Source organism: Lactuca virosa, chromosome 2 (genome assembly GCF_052849685.1).
Source record: "Lactuca virosa cultivar CGN04683 chromosome 2, Lactuca_virosa_CGN04683_v6, whole genome shotgun sequence".
Classification (NCBI taxonomy): domain Eukaryota; kingdom Viridiplantae; phylum Streptophyta; class Magnoliopsida; order Asterales; family Asteraceae; genus Lactuca; species Lactuca virosa.
The window spans coordinates 213562305-213567959 of record NC_136427.1 but is presented as its reverse complement, the minus strand read 5'-3'; the positions used below and the strand labels follow the sequence as shown (position 1 = coordinate 213567959).

At 35.3% G+C, this 5655-nt stretch overlaps 1 pseudogene; it reads left to right on the top strand.

Moving 5' to 3' along the window:
* Positions 1-248: 248 nt before the first annotated feature.
* On the top strand, positions 249-2434 carry LOC145158204 (putative pentatricopeptide repeat-containing protein At3g47840 pseudogene; annotated as a pseudogene).
* The last annotated feature ends 3221 nt before the right edge of the window (positions 2435-5655 follow it).

Here is a 5655-nt window from a genome sequence, read left to right as displayed (position 1 = left end):
CAAACTGAAACCGCACTCAAAACCGCAAAACCGAACCATTGAAAACCGCACCCAACGGTTTCTAGAATTCAAAAACCGCACCTTGCGGTTTGCGGTTTGGTTTGACCCTAAAACCGCACCAAACCGCATGCTCACCCCTAACATAGCAAAGACGATTTATTGTATTAGGGAGGCTAGAACCAGGAACATTATTGATGGTCAGTATACATTTCTCCAAAATATATGTTATCAATACGGTTAATCTTTAGTATGTAACGATGTATGTTGGATAAGTTGACTAATCATGGTTATATCAGCCAGAATTTGTATCAGAAGATCGTATACAACCTCATGTATTGCCTACGCTCAAACATTCAAGCGCCAATCAATTCAAGAAACCCACAATGTCACTCAATTCAACATGGTCGAAGTCAACTCCAAACTCAAGGAGCTCGTAAAATCAAACAGGTTGAATGACGCCCGCCAACTGTTTGATAAATTACCTCACAGAGATGAAATCACATGGACCACCATAATATCTGGCTACGTAAATACCTCCAATTCATCTGAAGCTTTGTCCTTATTCTCCAACATGTGGGCTGATCCCTCTCAACGAATGGACCCCTTCGTACTCAGTCTAGCACTCAAGGCATGCGCTCTCAGTTTCAGTGCTAAACAAGGCGAATCACTTCATGGGTACTTAGTAAAAATCAATCTTGTGAGTTCCGTCTTTGTAAGCAGTGCTCTTTTGAACATGTATATGAAAACCGGGAAAGTATACGAAGGCTGTAAAGTGTTCGATGAAATGCCTATAAGAAATGTGGTCTCCTGTACTGCAATCATAACTGGGTTAAACCATGCTGGTTTCCACATCGAGGGGATCTTATATTTTTATAAATTATTACAATACGGTATGTCATATGATTCTTACACCTTAGCTAACGTATTAAAAGCATGTGCTGATGCTTGTTTATTACGTAGTGGTAAAGAAATTCACACACAAACATTGAAGAAAGGTTTTGATAAAACTTCATATGTGGCCAACTCTCTTATCACCATGTATAACAAATGTGGAAAAGGTGAATACGCGTTACACTTATTTGATAAAATCAAAACAAAAGATGTTGTTTCATGGACAACAATGATCACATCATATGTTCAAACGGGTCAAGAACATAACGCGATTAACGCGTTCTTGCATATGCAAGAATCAGAGGTGAGTCCTAATGAGTACACTCTGGCAGGACTCATCTCTGCGTGTGCAAATCTTGCACGAATCGATTTCGGCATACAATTTCACGCGTGTGTTTTGCGCAACGGTTTTATAAAATTTATGTCCGTGGCTAATTCCATCGTGACAATGTATTCAAAATGTGGAAAGTTAGATTCATCATCGATAGTTTTTCAAGAAATGAGACAAAAAGATATTGTTTCATGGAGCACTATAATTCGAGGACATGCTCAAATGGGATTTGGAGATGAAGCTTTTAAGTATCTTTCTTTAATGAGAAACGAAGGATTAAAACCGAATGCATTCGCTTTCTCTAGTGTTTTAAGCGTATGTGGGACCATGGCGAATCTTGATTTAGGCAAACAACTTCATGCTCATTGTCTACGTGTAGGTCTTGATCATGAACCCATGGTTCAAAGTGGTTTAATTAATATGTATTCGAAATGCGGGTCCATTTTAGAAGCTTTAAACGTTTTCAATGAGGTTAAATGTAATGATATCGTGTCATGGACTGCAATGGTCAACGGGTACGCAGAACACGAGTTGAGTCAACAAGCTATTGACCTCTTCGAGCGGCTCATTGGGTCCGGTTTAAAACCGGACGCGGTCACATTCATTGGGGTTCTAACTGCGTGTACCCACGCGGGTTTAGTTGACTTAGGTTTTCGATACTTTGACCTAATTAAAAAATATAACCTAGCTTTATCTAAAGAACATTATGGTTGTATGATTGATTTACTTTGTAGACCGGGTCAATTACGTGAGGCTGAAAACATGATAAAAAACATGCCGTTTAGTGGCGATGATGTTGTGTGGTCAACCGTGTTGAGAGGTTGTAAGTTACACGGTGATGTTGACTTTGGGCGGCGGGCAGCTGCCAAGATTCTTGAGAAAACCCCAAATTGCCCTTCGACTTATATTACATTGGCGAATTTGTATTCGGCTAAAGGGAGGTGGAAAGAAGCTGCGGATTTGAGGAGATTAATGAGGATAAAAGGTGTTGTTAAGGAACCGGGGTGGTCTTGGATTAAGGTTAAAGATTGTGTTTTTGCATTTTCCGCGGGAGATCATTCGCATCCTCAATGGGAGGATATAGATTGCGTTTTGAGGTTATTGTGTTTAAGGAAAGAGAAAGATTTGTTGCTATACAACATTGATGAAGTTGAGAAAATTTGGTATTCGGATAGTGAATTTGAAACAACTAGTAACGTTACTCTTTTTTGAATTAAAGTATATTTGATTAACATTTGCATATTTTGGAATAATAACAGTATTATAAGTATAAACTATAACATTTTGTAAAATGTTTATAAAATCTAGCTGATTATAGTAATGTTATTCGAACTTAAGGCAAAATTTGCTTCTATAATGGGGACGTTTTTCAAAGTATTTAGTCCTAATAAAAAAGAATTTGGAAGTATAGTACTATAGCTTGGTAAAATTTTCAAAGTACAATGCCTTAGTAAGTAAAAAATTGATAGCCAGTGTTGTAATAGCATCCTACTTTCGTTTCTTACTACTACAGCATTGTGTTTTAAAAAATCTACCCAATTATAACACTGTGATTTGCTTCACATTATATCATAACCCAAATGTTAATATCATAAAAAGTATTGCTTAAACTCCTAGCTCAAAACCCTCGTTAGCAACAATTAAAAGGGATGTTTTTATTCATGTATCTATAGACGTCAGGTTCAAAACCATATGATATAAAAAAAATGGAGGTTTTTAGTGTGTTATTTCATATGCATATAAGTTGCATGCTGGCAAATGGCAAGATTATGGTCTGTGCATAGCTGTTATGGCTAGTTTAACCTACCATGATTAAGGATAAAGATTTTTAGAAGATCTTCGTATTTTCCATTTTGATAAATGAGAAATAGAGAAAGAAAATATACGTAGGATGTTAAATGCAAATTGTAATCTCCGATGGTTTTTTATAATATTATTTTTTATTAACTTTTATCTAGCATATATATCTATTATCACAAACTTCTTCAATCATAAACATTTACCAAAGTATTTTCTATAATTCTCGGCTATAGAACGTTTTAGGAAATTTTCTCATATAATATATAATATATATTGTTTAATAAAAGGATTTCTAAAATCATAAATCCACCCTAATAAATGACAGTTTTTTGACACATGTCATCATCTAATTAAATATGTCATATGACATTTTTTTAATTTTTTAAATATCATTTAAATTCACTTGGCAAATTGTGATTTTATTGACTTTTTTACAAATCAAAAAAGATAATAAAAATTTATTGCGTTTTAAAGCAATTAAAACAATTTAAAGAAAGTTGACTCCCTCCTTAAACTCTCACGTAATCAATCAAGGAATGTATTAAATTAAAATAAATCTTCCTAATTCTCAAACACAATTTTCGGCAATCCATTTCAATTCACGATTATTTAAAGAAACCTTCCAAACATCGGTTAGCTCAATTTTGATATTCTTTCAATATTCATCACAACTCAATTATTTTATTTTTTTCTTATAATTTTAAAATTTTCTAAATTGTTAGATATTCATGTTTGTTTATTATTTTTAAATAAATCTATGTAATACATGAGTCTCACAACTAGATGCTCAAATAAATTAGATTGATATAGATTGTTGAGAAGATATGGGAACATGACATAGCTTAACATTTGAACTTAATTTTTTAAAATATCCAAGTTACCAATGAGGCCATCATATATATATATATATATATATATATATATATATATATATATATATATACACACACACACACACATATTGAGAGAGAGAGAGAGATCATATATAACCAAAATCATTGTGTGAATGTATGACAATATGGCGGCAAATATGCTCCAATCATTTGATAGGGGTATTATAGTAATTTTGTTAATTAAATTAGTTATTATCTAAAATTTATCCTTATATTTATGGAATATAGTTAAATTTCAAAATTAAAATCCTATATTTATAGTATTATATCAATATCTTTCCTTCCTCATCATCATCATCACCTTGCTATCACGAACCTGGAAGTCTTTAAGCCCTCTAGAGAAGACAAATTTGATTGACCAAGAATGCTCGAGAAGACTCCAGAAGTATGTAGAAAATGCTAGAAGATCTTGGAAGGTTTTAGAACATATTAGAAGACGCTAGAAGCTTTTAAAACATATGAAGACCTTGGAAGGTTCTAGAACCTAATATAAGACACCATATCATTCCAGAACATACTAAAAACCGTGGAAGGATCTAGAACTTATGGGAATACCCTAGAAGACTCTAGAACATACTGGAAGACCGTGGAAGGATATAGAATGTTCGAGAATATGTTAGAAGAGTAAGGAACATCTTGGACTTCTTTAGGATGCAATAGAACAATCTAGAATATTATGGAACCTTGTAAAAGTATAGAACTTGATAGATACTTTTAAAATAGTCTTGAATGTACGGGGTCTAGAAACTTCCAAAGAGGGGGTGGAAAGTCCCTATAAATAGGGGTGAAGCTCATTTACTCCTTCTTATTCTTCCAGACACCACAACCTTCTTTAACCCTAATATGGTCGATGATGACTACCACCCTAAACCAGCACACAAAGTTTTTCTATCGCCAACATTAAGTCACATATACCTCTCTTTCTCGACCTCTACATATTAAATTATGATGCCTAGCGAGAGCTTTCCTCTTCTAATTGTATTGGGTACGACGTCATTGATCACATCGACGATACCTACAGTGACCCCAAACTACAATCCACTGATTCTAAATGGCCGAAGATTGAAGCTATTGTCAAGGGTTGGCTCTATGCAACTATGTCTCAATGACTTCTCCAGATGGTGCTGAAACGGGACTCCACGGCTAGGCAAGTATGGGTTCGTCTGGAAACACTTTTCGTGTCAACAAAGACGCAAAGGCAATCCAACTTGACATTAAACTAAAGACGATCACCATGGGCGATATGTCTGTTATCGGTTACTGCACAAAGATCAAGCACATGTCAGACTTACTTGATAATATTGAAGCTCCGGTATAGGAGAAAAATCTCGTCGTCTATACTATCAATGGATTGTCACAGAAATTTGATCATATAGCGACTCTCTTAAGGAATCGGTCTCCCTTTCTGGCCTTCTTGGAAACTCGCTCTATATTGCTCCTTGAAGAACAAAGGATGCTACAGTACCGGGCTTCATCTCCGTCTTCTCACATGGACAATGCATCATCTTCAACTGTTCTTCATACACGAAGTGGTGGAGGTCGCAGGAATAACCGTCGTTTTGGAAAAAAGAATGACACGCACCTCACATCTCGGCCACCAGGAAAATCGCATACTTAATATGGGTGGATTTATGTTCCATTAGCAAGACAGTCGCCAACTTCAACAACCCCTGGTCAAATGTTGCATGTGGAGACCATCAGGAGCCTATCAAAACAATCCCTTGGCTTCATGGACTTCTC